This window comes from Physeter macrocephalus, chromosome 15, assembly GCF_002837175.3.
Source record: "Physeter macrocephalus isolate SW-GA chromosome 15, ASM283717v5, whole genome shotgun sequence".
Lineage (NCBI taxonomy): Eukaryota > Metazoa > Chordata > Mammalia > Artiodactyla > Physeteridae > Physeter > Physeter macrocephalus.
Window position 1 is genome coordinate 61143346 of NC_041228.1, and position 16064 is coordinate 61159409.

Here is a 16064-nt window from a genome sequence, read left to right on the forward strand (position 1 = left end):
GCATTTCCTCCTGATAATCTAAATGATGATTAGTCTTGCCTCAGTGAATCCTTTACTCTTCTTTTTTTTTCTTAAATAAATTTATTTATTTATATTTTTGGCTGCGTTGGGTCTTCATTGCTGCACGCAGGCTTTCTCTAGTTGCGGCGAGTGGGAGCTACACTTCATTGCAGTGCATGGGCTTCTTTCTCATTGCAGTGGCTTCTCTTGTTGCAGAGCATGGGCTCTAGGCACGCGGGCTTCAGTAGTTGTGGCACGGCGGGCTCAGTAGTTGTGGCTCTAGAGCACAGGCTCAGTAGTTGCTTAGTTGCGGGCTTAGTTGTGGGCTTAGTTGCGGGCTTAGTTGCTCCATGGCATGTGGGATCTTCCCTGACCAGGGCTCGAACCTGTGTCCCCTGCATTGGCAGGTGGATTCTTAACCACTGTGCCACCAGGGAAGTCCTCTTTACTCTTCTAAAACACATCCAGTTTAACCCTCTTATGTACTCTGATTTGTCATAATTTGAGAAGTGAAAGTGAAGAACATTTCTTTCAAAAACAAATTAAGGCAAAAGAAAATATTTTAAATGTGAAAGAAATTGCAAAACTAATATTTTTAGCAAGGACAGATGTCATAGATAACAGAGAAAATGCCTATGTATTTTACAGTCACTAATCCAAAAAATACCCAGTAAGTTGAAAGCGTAATTCAACAGGGAGATTTCCTTTTAATTTAGATATACAACTGTTCATTTTCTTACTCAATATGAAACTTTTATGAATTATAATAAATAGTAATAAAAACTACCGAAAGAGTAGGGCAAGCTATTTTTCATGCAAATGAAATTTCAGAAAACATTGGGGTAAACAAAACTTCCAAAAAATATATTTTATTACATGTTTTTCAAAAAGTCACCACTGTTATTTGTTAAAAGGGCATAATAGGCAGAACTGGACAACCCTCAGACAGATATAAATTCAGTCTGGCGAACCATCCTTTTCACTCTGGAGTAGACCACGTTTGCACATATTGCTAAATCAGCTCTCAACTCCTCCATTCTCAACACCCCTTTTAGCTATGTAGACTCATTCGTTATACGTTTCATCTCTCCAGACCAGCTCTGTGTTGCTTTCTGTATTTCTCATCACACTTGTAACAATCCATCTTCCTCTTCTCTACATCCAGTCTATTTTTACATTCACTTAAAAAAAGTCTCTTCATAAAATCAAATTTTCTATGATTCTTGTCAGGGGCAAGGCCTAACCTCTTCTTTTTTTTTTTTTTTTAATTCTGGAAAGACAGAATTATGAGGAACAAAAGTATAGAATGACAAAATAAAACTAGGCAAATTTTTAAAAAATATTTAGAAAAATCTCTATTTTGAAGCTAATCAGCTGCTTGGCTAACACAATTGTCCATGCTGGTTTAATATTATCTCTGAGCCTCTGGAACAAGGACAAAGTCCTTCAGTACAATGTATAAAGTATTGGGCTCACCAGGCATTCAGCAAACAGGAATAATGAGGACCTTGACCTTTTGCAGTGCTTTTACCTTTAGTATTTACCAGAATTCACTCCACTGCTATTATTTGCTTGAATTACTTCACTGAGTTTGGAAAGGGTATATAGAAAGCATTGCCTTTTCCATTCTCTAACTGCCATCTCATATCATGTATTAATAAGCTCTAGACAGTAAATGAGTATGAGCATTACATTTTATTTCAATTTATTCTTTTTCATTCAATGAAATTATTCAGATAAAATTTTTGGTGCCAGAAAGAATTCTGATGTCTGAATTATGCTGGATGCTGGTGGCCTCGATTAATTAGATCATGGTGGCAATGAAGGCCAAATCCTGTGCTGAACAATGGCTTTGCTTTTCCTAAGCTGCTAACTCTACCCATAACATAGGCAGATGCCTAACATACACCTCCATTAGGCAGCAGGGTAAGTGAGCAACACAGTGTAAATAGATCTGCAAAATCTATCATCACCATTGAGAAAATTGTTTGGTATGCATGTACTACCAGTAGTGAGTGAAAAGCATCCGTTTGGTTAAAAAAGATCTGGGTTGCTAGCTTTCAACTATGGCTTAGTTTTACAAGAGCAATGCCAACGGCTTTGCTATATAACATGTAAATTGTTTAAAATTCTAAGAACCCCTGCGTAATAGAAAATGGACATCAATACATAAAAACATTAGGGTCACATTTTCGAGATGAAATGTTTATGCACCTTTAAATGAAGAAGCATTTTTGTTTATTATGACCAGTAGGAATACTCGTCTGCAATTGAGAATAACCAATGGTGAAATGGTCCAATAAAATTTCATCATTTATGCTGTTGTTGGTTGATTATTTTTCATATTATTGGTTTCACACAGTAACTTTCATTAAAGAAACCCTACCTTTATGATTATGTTATATTGATAACAATAAATATATCTTATGCTGATTATTCTACAGTTTTGATGCAAATAAGACATAATAGTACAAACCCTCGAGGATATTTCGATACAGTTTTGTCATCAAGTAAAATCCTCCAAGGATTGTTTCATTTGTCATTGGGACCCTGGAGCCTAGTTCAATGCCTCACACAGAGACAACTCTTGGAACGTGCTTGTGGAATTTCACGGACCCACCGTTGTACACCTACAGGTCAACAGTACATCTGTGAACTGCGTGGCTGATACTTCTTTGCAGTCCTAGATCCCCAGAGGTGTGAAAACTGGGCCAAATTTTTCAAGTTTTTATCAGTTCACTTGAGAAGCACTTGGCTATAGAAAAAGGATGCCATAAGTCAAATTTCTGTGGGAGACAGGCAAGTAACATAAATCAGTAATACAGAGAAGAGTGTGAAATATTAGAGAATAGTTGAAACTTGCCAACTGGAGAGATCAATCTCTCTAATGCGGGTGCTTCTTAGATGTAGCCAAGCACTGTCATTAAGTCATGAGCATCAAGAATTATCAAATAATCTGACTTCTAAGAGAATTTGGAAATCCAGGGTTTTATATGAAATCTCAGATTATTAGAGTTTGGAAACAACTAAAAATATTTAAAAGTCTCTATGAGGGCCAAACAAAGCACATCTGCTGGTTGGAGCTAACCCTCACACCATAACTTTATGATCTTTAGTAAACTGCAAAAAAAATAGCGTAAGAGTTGTGAAATCTCTTTCTAAAGTATAATCTGAAATCCTTTTTTATTTGCTTATGTACAATAAAGATTGAATTACATTATTTTTAAGGTCCCTTTCTGTTGTAACAACTTACCTCTTTATTATAGGCAGAAAGATGTATGAAACATAGACCTATACAATAAGTCTATACAATAAGGATGTTTACCTGTATAGCCCTTGGAACATTCCAGAAATGCACTGTGTAGTCCATCATAGAAAGAGGCAGGAGGAATTTATGGGGAGAATTGAGAGAAAAGAGTAAATTGGGCATCGTTTACACAAGGAGGTTCTGTGGTAAGTATTCACAAAGATGACTGAAGTCAAGTTTGCTGCGGCAGGAGTACATGTATACAGTCAGTGACGGAAAAGGTGAGATTACTTGGAGGGCTGGTGAGAGTCTGTTTTGGTCCTTAGACTTTAGAAAAAGAAGGTCAGAGGATTTATTTTGAAAAAGAGGTTTAGGGAATCGGCAGTGAGGCTCAATAGTATGAGATATATTGTCAACAAAAGACATGGGAGGGAAAAGTTAAGAACAGGATTGTTGCATATGCTAGAGACAGAGGAAGCGTTTTAGTTCTGGGACAAGAAAAGTCTTATTTAGAAGCAATGGCCGCAAATAAATCAGAGGGAGAACAAAACAACAGGAGCTAGCTAAGTGATTTTAAAAGGCTCACTCAAAATTGGCAGGCCTATAAAAATAGTCTGTTTTGGCAGTTTCTTAACTCAGAAGAATTTTTGACATCTATAATATTATTTATTCCCAAACATGATCATTCCTTACACAGGCCTGAAATATACTGGATATTTTTCTTACAAATTAAGGATCATAGTCAGAACGATTAAGAATTAATTAAGGATAACGGAGAACAAACAACATACTCCCTTCCTGCTGGCTAGCTTTCATTCTTTATAATCTTCTTTATCTAATTTTGAATTAAGAATGTGAAAAAAGAGTCCACTGTACAGATAAATATACATGCTATTTGAGGATTAACAAACAAAACCATACTTGGGGGGGTAAGCAGTGCAGTTCCACACCACAGAGGAGGAGATGAATCAGAAGAGGGTAAAGTAAGCTTTATTAACCGCTTACATTTATGTCGGGCACGCTACGAAAAGTTTTAACACTGTTATATCTGAAACAACTGACAGAAATTATCTGATATGTATGGTATCACTACATTTTCGAGAAGAGGACATTGAGGATTAGAACACTTAAATAATCTGCCTAAGGTCCCTGACTGGCTGGCCAGAATTTGAATTCAGATTAGGTGGACACCAGATTCTGTACTCAGAATTGTTCCACTGTGTTATTTGCCTCCAACTGGTAAAGAGAAACCATTACTGCAATTCTCAAAATGTTTTATGTTAAAGTGCCTCAGGCTTTCGCGCTTACTCTTCTTTCTTCCTGAAGTGCCAGTCCTCCAAATCCTCGAGTAGCTCATTTCTTTTTCTCAACCAGGTGACAATTCATTTGCCCCCTTCTCTAGAGAACTTCTCTATGTGGACTACGTCAAGTGGCTCCCTTATCCCAGTCACTCTTTCCCCTGCACTGTTTTTTTCACCAGAGGACATTCACTACCTTACATTAACTTAATCATATCTCATCTCTGGAATCTATCTCCTTCCTCTAGAATGTAAGCTGTATGAGAGCAGTCTTCTCATATATATAGTTGATCCTGTAAATCTAACACTTAAAACCACGCTTTGCATATAGTAGGTGCTTGATAAATTTGTGCCGGATTCATGAATAAGGAGTGATTGTCTAACTTGATTTTTTGATCATTTTTGAGTAACAACTAAACTGATAAGTTTGTGACTTTTTTTTAAAAAAGGACTTCTTCGTCTTATCATGTCAGAGCCTCAGTTCTCATGGAAGTAAGTACATATGACTAAACAAGGTGTGCAATATCCTTTAAGAGCTTCAGTTCCAGCCACTGTCATGACCGCTCCCACCAAATGTAACACGACAGTCAGGAACCCTGAGCCCCAGTCCCCCTAGGTCTTACTCACTTTCTCAACTACTCTCATGGCCTTACCTTCCTAGTGCTTTTCACGTCACTCTTCCTGAAGTACCCCTACTCTTCACTGGCTAAAAAACTGCCACTAATTTAAACCAACAGGTTCAGTTTTTCCTTTCCTTTTCCCCAGAACTTTGTTTTCATTTCAAGTACAGCCCTTACTTTATAACACTGTAATTGTTATTTTCATTTCTATCTCTACCACCAGATTTTGAGATCTCAAAGGCTAGGAACATAAAATAATTGACTTAAAAATGACTATTTTATTGTGTCATGCCATTCTTAATGACTGGTTCATTTTGTTTACATTTTAGACTGATCACTAAGAATGGCAAACCAATATTGGTATGCAAAATAAATTTTCAATTTTTTTATGCCTAATGTGAATTGAAACACTTTTCTAACTGCTATTCACCCATGATTTAAAAAAAAAAAAAAAAGCATGAATATTGCTAGAATCAGGGTGAAGTAAAAAGAGCCAGTAGCAATGTGCAAATAACATTCATGAGGTGGGCTAGTCATGGAATTTCTGGAAGCCTTTGATATATGGCAAACCACAACTCAAGATTAAAACCACAGTAGCTCTAAAACATCAACAAAACCTAATGCAGGACGACCATAGTCCAGCATTATGTGTAGGGGTGTGTTTGTGCACGTGTGTGTGTGTGTGTGTGTGTGCACGCGTGTGTATGTGTAGTGTGTACATCAAATCTGCCGCTGCTCTAATTTGTCTTTCTATTTAGAAGAGTTTCTCTGCTCCCCTAAAGTAGCTTTAAGAACGATCTTGTCTGTGGCTAATAATCTTCCTATCACTTGATCTTTAAAGAATTAGAGTGACCCCTACTGCCCAAGTTAAGTGGATAAAGTCATCACTTTTCCTAAGGAAATTTCAAATGCAAATTTTAACTTACTGCTTACGATTTCTAATCAAAGTCAGAATCCTTCATTTCACCTTAAACCCATTATTAAAACAGAATGAAAGGAGACATTTGATGAAAGTTTTTCTCCAGTAAAAATGTATGCACTTAATTTAGTCTCACAGCATATTCTACTCTTTCCAGCATGGCAAGCATTTTTTTTTTTTTTAATTATAATAAGCAAAGAAAAGAGGAACTGAGGTGAAATGTCAACTTGGCAGTAAAATAGGCATTTGAACAATTGCAATTGATTTGGAATGTAAAAGAAATGCATAAAGATCTGAATACACTGTTGCCTAAAATCGAGATTTTAGTAATTCTCTATTTTTAAAGACTAAATTAGAAGTACTGGTTTTCTTTCACATTTTTTGATTTTAATGGACATTAAAAGTTAATAGATGGCTTGACTGTAGATAATAAAGATTTCTGTCATTTGTTGAAGTAATACAAATCAATATAAAAGCTAGAGACTGCAGTCACAGCAAAGACCTCAGTATGGGGCTACCAAGAAAGATGACATCTCAAATTTTCACAGAAAAAAAATTATAAAAGAAGCTGTTCTTTGAACTACTAGAAATCCATTCTACCTTTTTAGATAATGCGCCTTAAACTGAATTTTTTTTAAAAGCCACCTTTGGAGACCTTAAGAATTTTTTGGAGCCCACTTAGGTTTTAGTACTGAATGTATCTTTTTACAAAATGTAATGTACCACCACATTGACTTGCATTAAAAATTAAAATACTTTGAAAACTTTTTTAACCATTTCAGCCAAAAAGCCTTCCAAAAGAAAACAAATGGGCTACAAAATACTGCTCTAGAAACCTATGTCTGCATCCATGGTATCAATAAAGTATTGATTAATGTCAAATAAAATGAGTTTTACAAGATCAAAAATGATTTGTACAATTATAGAAGTAACTACATTTTGGATATAATTTTTTCAGAGGTATTTGCATCATATGATAAACCAAACTCTGTGATGGTTTAACAAGTGTGCTATAGAGATTTTAAAAAGTATTAGTATTGAAAATTCTTAACACATAATGTAACATCTCAAGCTAACTTTGTAATGAATAGTGTTGGTTTCTGCATGGGTCCTCCCTAAATAAGAAATCGATTTGATTTGTTCTGTCCATTCATTTTTAGCCTTGATGTTTAGGGATCAATTTGTTTCAGAGGATAGTTCTAAAAAAATCCATGCCACAATGAATGAGGCTAAAGTAGGATTTGGAGTATTGAGAATACATAGCTTTAAGGAGGAAAAAAGGTGACAGAGGTAGGGAGATGCTAAAGGATAGAGATATTAATGCACTCTATATTACTGTTACTAAATGCATTTGTTCAGCATGGTTTATTTGGTTTCTGCTTAAATTATATTGATTGTTATAAATATAATATTGTACAATTCTTTTACTTCTTACCATCACTAAATAATTTAAGACCTGTCATAAAGAAAAATGCCAACTCCTCAAATTTAAGACAGTTTTGCTTTTATACCAGTACATAAAATTAAAATAAATTTCCTATTTAACAATATATAGTTTAGGTAGAGGAATGTTATTAGCAAATACTGCATTATTTCATAAAAGTTATCAAATTCTTATGTTAAAATTTATATCTGTAAAAGGAAGCTCAAGAACAGAAAATTCACACACTTGCTGTCAGCATAAACTTTAGTAAAAAAAAAAAAAAAAGAAAAAAGAAAAAAATCCATAGACAATATACCATCTGTCTCCTAAACCATGTGAAAAGAAAAGCTTTGAAAATTCAGCCGCTGCTAATGTGACATGTTGAAACATTAATCACCCCCTTAGGCCAGTATAATTGTAGCTCCATGTTAATTACCTAACAATTAACAGCAGTAATTTCCAAGGGGCAATCAATGAATTAGCTTGTGATTTTCCCACAGATTTCAGTCCCACACTGCCAATCTGAATGCATTTCAAATTCCTCACTGTGGTTCATCAATGACACTTCTGGTGTATGAAATAAAAATTCATCTGCACCCTTACTAATTAGGCTCAAATATATCCCTATGTGTATTGCAAACTCTATTCACTAGCACAAAATCTCTGCCACAGGCATTTTTCCCCATTTAAAAATTCATTTTCTATTAAATTAGAAGGTCACCTAGCAGGAAAATGTACTAATCAAGATTTTATCACTAACGAATTAAAGGTTTTTAATAAGCAAGTTTAATTAAGTTATCCTTAACAAGTGATAACAGCTATTTACAACTTATGGGGATATGTGTATGTGCACTAGAGTATTGAGAGTTTGAAATCATATTCCTCGAATTCAGATGCTACATATTCTACACACAGAGGGAAGTTGACTAGGTGCATATATAGAAGATTGAAATCTTTTCAAGTATAACAATTTTTTGCGGGGGATGAGGGTTGCTTTCTTGAAAAAAATTAGTTTTCTATATTTTAAATAATAAAAGACAGAGAATATTCAATTTAACAGAATATTATCTTCTTTGCTTGATGCTGTACTTGTATTGGTGTCAATTACTTCTATGAGTTGATAATTTGCCTTATATCCTAAATGCACAAATATTGTGTTTGATTATTCTATCTTGAGATAATGAAAAATTGTACTTCCAGGCGGTTATATATCATTTTAACAGACTCTCTACAAAGAAAAAGTGAAACATATATATATAAAACCATCTGTCTGTTGAATTTACTAACACTTTGTTTTTGCCTTTATTATTGTCATGTACATATACAAAGATTTTTGTTCCCTGAAGAATATCCCCTTTTAAAATAAGTGATGGGGCTTCCCTGGTGGCACAGTGGTTCAGAATCTGCCTGCCAATGAAGGGGACATGGGTTCGAGCCCTGGTCCAGGAAGATCCCACATGCCGCGGAGCAACTAAGCCCATGCGCCACAACTACTGAGCCTGTGCTCTAGACCCCACACGCCGCAACTACTGAAGCCCCCGTGCCACAACTACTGAAGCCCGCACGCCTAGAGCCTGTGCTCTGCAACAAGAGAAGCCAGCTCAATGAGAATCCCACGCACCACAACGAAGAGTAGCCCCCGCTCGCCGCAACTAGAGAAAGCCCGTGCACAGCAACGAAGACCCAACGCAGCCAAAAAATAAATGATAATTAATAAAAATAAATATTTTAAAAATCTTTAAAAAAATAAAATAAAATAAGTGATGAAGAGAGAACAGAAGAAAGATTAACAATATGGCAATGGTAAGACACCCATAGGCAGTTTTGCAATTCCACCACTGGATTTTTCTTCTTTTAAAAGATTATCCTTTAGATTCATCAACCCATAACTCAGTTCATTCACTCATAAAGCACACACCACTCTGAATATTATATCTAACATAAATCACAAATAAATATTTCATGTTATTTGATGGTGTCTTGAAATCTAAGTGAGGCATGCAGAAAAGTGTAATGTTAATTGTTTTAAAAATGGAGAGGAGAAGTCAGAATTTCCAGGAGAAAGAGCAAACCCACTGTCCTGTATGCTGCTCACAATGATTATTAATGAACTCATGCATTGGGGTACAGATAATTTAAGGGGACTCAGAAAATGCAACCTGGAATATTATCAATGCAAATCACTTCACTCTCAGATTCTCTTTCTTTGAGCAAGGTTTGACACAAATTATGACTAAATCTTGTTACTAGGCACTCATCATTAAATCATACAATTTTTAAACTCAGAAGAACCTTAAGAGGTTAATTTAAAAATGAAAGAACTAGGGCTTCCCTGGTGGCGCAGTGGTTGCGCGTCCGCCTGCCGATGCAGGGGAACCGGGTTCGCGCCCCGGTCTGGGAGGATCCCACATGCCGCGGAGCGGCTGGGCCCGTGAGCCATGGCCGCTGAGCCTGCGCGTCCGGAGCCTGTGCTCCGCAACGGGAGAGGCCACAACAGAGGGAGGCCCGCATACCACAAAAAAAAAAGAAAGAACTGAAATTAAGTGATGTAAAGTGACCTATTTATGGTCACACAACCAGTTAATGGCAGACATAACTTTACTGACCTGCTAGGCTTATGCCCTTTACACCACATTATGCTGCTACACTGTTAGTAATGTCATTATTTTTGTCATTAATGTAATATTTAGCAATAATTAACACATTTTATAAAGAATTTTGGGAGTTTGCCTCTTGCATCCCTGACCCATTCATTCTTTTCCACCATTAACTGTTAAGTGGTAATACAAAGAACACAATAATACCTCTTTAGGCCTATATAATAATAATATGCCCAAGAAAGCCTCATTTACTGGCTTTGAAGTTACCCATTAAACTGACTTCAGTTCCCTATTATCCATCACTATTTCCCTCCACTTCCTAATAATCTTATATATGGGCAAGGATTAGACCTTTCAAGTGAAAAAAAAAAAAGCAGTAATATAGCCCTTTGTTAAATTTCACTTTCTGCAAAATGAACATACAAAATAACATTACTGGGATTACCAAATCTACAGTGACAATTCTTCTATTCAGTTTTTTTTTTAATTTACAAAATATCTTGCTATAATATCCAGAGACATGTTATAGTCATTCCTACATCTATGCTTTAATTCCATTGTCGGAAACACTATGCCTTCTTCCTATTAGACTCCAACATATTCTCAAGACTCACATACCCTCAAAATCTGCCTTCACTGCACTAGGCTTCGTCTATTTTCTTTTCTAAATCACTTACACTTTTTAATGAGTGTATGCCACAGGTTGGCTTTAATTACTAAATTTCAATGTTTTCTCTTATTTTTATTTTGATGTGTGGTGATTGATTTATATATATCTCAGCTTAAATATCACTTCCTCAAAGAGACCTTATCTGATCTGATCAAACAATCTAAAATAATACACCCAGCCAAATTTCTATCAAAACCACGATACTCTTTTATTATTTTAATTTCATTTAAAACTCTCTGAAATTATTTATTTATTTACTCATTTATTTAGTGCCTCCCCCTTGCATAATGTAAATTTTATGAAAAAAGTGACCTTATCTTTTTAAATACTGTTCCCCTGGGTCTAGAACTGAGTTTGCTTCAAATCCTGACTCAACAGTAAAATATGAAAGTTTTTGCTCTAAGACAAGAAGCAAAAGACATGGCTATCTACTCCGATTTCTTCTATTCAACATAGTCATTTATGGAAATCCTAGACAAAGCAATTATTCAAGAAAAAGAAATAAAAGCCATCTAAATTGGAAAGAAAGTAAAATTGTCTCTGCTTATGACATGATCTTATGCATAGAAATAAAGACTTGACCAAAAACTGTTAGAACTAATAAATAAATTCATCAAAATTGCAGGATGCAAAATCAACATGTAAAAATCAGTTGTTTCTACATACCAACAACTATATAAAAAGAAAATTAAAGGAATAATCCCATTTATAATAGCATCAAAGAATAAAATACTTAGGAATAAACTAACCAAAGAAGAAAGACTTGTACACTGAAAAACTATAAAACACTGATGAAAGAAACTAAAGCAGACACAAATAAATGGAAAGATATTCAGTGTTCATGGATCATAAGATTAATATTGTTAAAATGACCATACTACCCAAAGAGATCTGTAGATTTTATGCAATCCCTATCATAATTCCAATCACAATTTTTACAGAAATAGAAAAAAATACCCAAATTTATATGAAACCATAAAAGATCCTAAATAGTAAAAAAAAAAAAAATTCTTGAAAAAGAACAAAGCTGAAGGCATCACACTTTTTGATTTCAAAATATATTACAAAGCTACACTAATAAAAAAAAAACAGTATGATAGTGGCCTAAAACAGACATATAGACCAAAGGAACAGAACAGAGAGTATAGAAATAAATCCAAATACATATGGTAACTGACTTCAACAGTGGTGCCAAGAATACATAAATGGGGAAAAGATAGTCTCTTAAATAAGTGGTGTTGGGAAAACTGGATATCCACTTGCAAAAGAAAATTGAACTCATATCTTACACTATAGGTGAAAATTAACTCAAAATGAATAAAACACTTAAAAGTATGTTCTTAAACTGTAAGACTTCTTGAGAAACATAGGAGGAAAACGTCTTGATATTGGTTTTGGCAATGCTTGACACAAAAACTGCAGGCAACGAAATAAAACATAGACAAGTGGAATACATAAGACTAAAAATCTGCACAGCAGAGGAAAAAATCTAGAGAAAAGGCAGCAAACAGATGGGAGAAAATATTTGCAAACAATCTACCTAATAATAGATTAATATCCAAAATATATGAGTCTTCTACAACTTAATAGCAAAAGAAACAAATAACCTGATTTTTAAAATGTACAAAGGACTTGTGTAGTATTTCTCCAAAGAAGACATCCATATGGCTAGCATACATATAAAAAAGATACTCAAAATCCCTAATTTTTAGGGAAATTCAGATCAAAACCACAATGAGATGTCACCTCACGTCTGTTAGGATAACCCTTATCAAAAAACAAAGATAACATGTTGGCAAGGAGGTGGAGAAAAGGAACCCATATACGCTGTTGGTGAGAATGTAGAATGGTGCAGCCTCAATGGAACAGTATGAAAGTTCCTCAAAAACATGAAAAATAGAACTACCATATGGTCCAGCCATCCAACTTCTGGGTGTATATCCAAAAGAATTGAAATCCAGACCTCAAAGGGATGTCTGCTCTTCTGTGTCTTTGCATCATTATTTACAATAGCCAAGATATTGAAGCAACTCAAATGTCCATCAAGAAATGAATGGATGAAGAAAATATGGAAGATGCAATGTATATCAGTGGAATATTATTTATAATAGTCCATCAATGGAATATTATTTACTCCATAAAGATTAGTTCTTAAAAAGGAAAGAAATCCTGCCATTTGCAGCAACATAGAAAAAACTAGAGGACACTACAAAGTGAAATAAGCCAGTCACAGAAGAACAAATACTGCATGATTCCATTAATACGATGCATTTAAAATAGTCAAACCCATAGAAGTAGAGAATAGAATGGTGGTTGTCAGGGGTAGGGGGTGGGTAAAATGTGGAATTGTTTTACCATGGGTATGAATTTTCTGTTACACAAGATGAATAAGTTCTAGAGACCTGCTGTACAACAAAGTACAGAGGATAGATTTTATGGTGTGTCCTTACCAAAAAAAAAAAAAAAAGAAAAGAAAACCAAACATAAAAGAACACAAGGAAATTTTTGGAGGTGATGGTTATGTTTAGTATTTACTTTTGGGAGCATTCGTACATTCACACTCATCAAAATGTTTACATTAAATGTATGCAATTTTTTGTGCATCAATTATACCTCAATAAAGTTTAAAAGAAATGGTTGACTAGCAGGTCTGGGGTGTTCAAGCCCTATACATTCTCAAGAAATGTCTGCCCCTTGACCTGCTCCTAGCAGACAACTTCTAAGCCCTTGGAATATGCTACCTCATAACAGTATCCCTGTTTAACCTGGGCCTTGGTACACATCAGATAGTTTATGGTGATAATGTGATTTATGATGGGAGTCTTGAGCCATGCAGAATCAGTCTGACCTCTGGTACGACTGGAGACTGAGTACCTAAGATTAGCCCTGTTGGTGCTCCTTGCCTACCACCAGTAAAATCCCTAGACACTAAGGCTTGGATTAACTTACCTGGTTGACAGTATTCCATATGTGTTAGTACACATCACTACTTGAATCATTAAGTATTATTCATATGACTCCACTGGAAGATGACAATTGAAAGCTTGTGCCTGGTCTCTTCCTGGACTCTACCCATATACCTTTTTCTTTTGCTGATTTTAATCTGTACTATTTCTCTGTAATAAACCATAATCATACGTATAACAGCTTTTCTGAGTTCTGTGAATCTTTCCAGTGAACAACTGAACCTGAGGTTGGTCTTGGGGACCTTGGAGACACTATGTCATCTGTAAGGTAACACAGCTTCCTGTTTTTTAGGAGTATAATAGTGTACTACAAACTTTTGAAACTTCGTATTTTCTCCCCGCTGCCTAAACTTCCCTGCAAACAGGCTATGCACACCCTGCCCAAGTGATCAGGTATACCAGCGTGATAGGGATGGCCCCTCCCTACAAGTTCTCCTTCCTGCCCTCCCCCGTCCATGGCCTAGTAACACACCAGTGAAATCCTCTCATGCCTTTTCTTGTGTACTCCACTACCACCTTCATTTAAGGTATTTGCCCATGAGTCCTTGATCTGCTTGGTCGACCCCTACTCCTTGGTACTCCCCCCCACCCCATGTGGCTCCTCCTGACCTGTGGTAACTCTGTTTCTCTAGGACCTGTGAGTATAATAAACTTTGTTTTCTGGTGCCTTTCTTGTGTTCTTTCTTATGGCCACATCTGACTGACCATCCCATAAAAGAACACAGAAAGTTTAAATAGAAGCTCAGAAATGTAATCACAAGTATTTTTATTTGCATTTTGTTGGTGGTAGTTTATTTGCCTTTTTTTTTTTTTTCTGAAGAGGGGTGTTTTAAACCCTCACTACAGCTTTTGTTTTCACAAGTAAATAGAAAAGAATTACATTGAAGCAGCTTATTGGCTTTGACTGTTTATCATAAAATGACTGTTTGCAATTGTTTCAAATCCTAGAGGTGTTTCCTCAGCACTCCCCGCATAACTATCCAAGTGTAAATATAGCCTCAGGGAAAAAAATAATTTAATGAGTGACAACTGAACAAATGGATAACCCTAATTTTTAGCATTCTTGCTTTTCTTTTAAAACCTAATGTGAACCTACATAAAAACATATAATATATGAATAAAATCTAGGATTTTTGGACTTATAAATGCCAATAGAGGTAATATCACATATTTATTTTATATACAAATTTTCCTTCAGTTTAAATGTGTTAGTATTCAACTTTTAAGCATTCCAAGCTTGTGAACATCATGGTGGTTAACAAAATTTAAAATATATTTAATGCAACAAGGACATTATATATCTTTAAGCTTGGGCTTCTATATACTCCAGTAGAAGTTTTTACTATTGTTGTTGAGACAGACTCCCTGGTTTTCAAAGAATTTATAAATCCAATTATTTTCATCATCAATTTTTAAAATTGTCACTCTTTTGAAATATACTCCCAAGATGAGCCCATCATTTTGGGGCCAGCATGCTAAATAAGTCCATATTTAGAAATGTCAAAGACAGATGACATAAAAAAATACATATTTTATGTATTCAAATGTATGTACACATTTTATATCACCTGCAGGGATTTTCCATTACAATCTGATCAAAGATTACTCAATAAAGCAACACAAATCCCTAGAGAACTTTCATTATTGTCTTTGAAGTATAATGTTTTGAGCCATGACAAAAAGTAAAACTAGGTATAAAGAAAAAATGTAGCAACAAAAACAACTTCTTTAAAATGTAAAATGCTAGGAAAAAGGAGAGATGTATATATTTAATGGAAAAAAGAATCCCCCAAATAACCATTTTTTTCCTCGATTTGATTTGAACTTAATGATTCACAGAATTTCATTTCACCCAGAAAACTATAGAGTACCTCTCTCACTTGCAAAAATATTGCCAGTTCTGAAAAGTCTGTTCAATTATCTGTCCTTTAATTTTTTTTAAATCACAGCTAAGCTCAAAAGTCTTAGTTCATCATCCCTTATGTTAACCTAGTGGATATGGGGCATGGTTTCAGTTTTTCCTCATGCAACAGCCATGAAATGGCTTAGGTTAAAAAATTGAAAAGGGTCTTTTACTTTCCCCCCTGTCGCAAGTCCTAGATACACAGCACTCTGTCTGTAACAGAAACTGGACCTTAACACCCCAGGTACTAATCTCTGAAGCAACCAGGGCACGTTTCCCAATGCTCTGGTTGTCTCTTTCAACACCTAGGAAAAAAACAATTTCCTAAGAAGAACTGAGCATATTGAACAGGCAGCAATAGTGATGGGATGTATGTGTCCCTAGGATAGATTCTATCGATAGAAAAATTCTTGGAAGC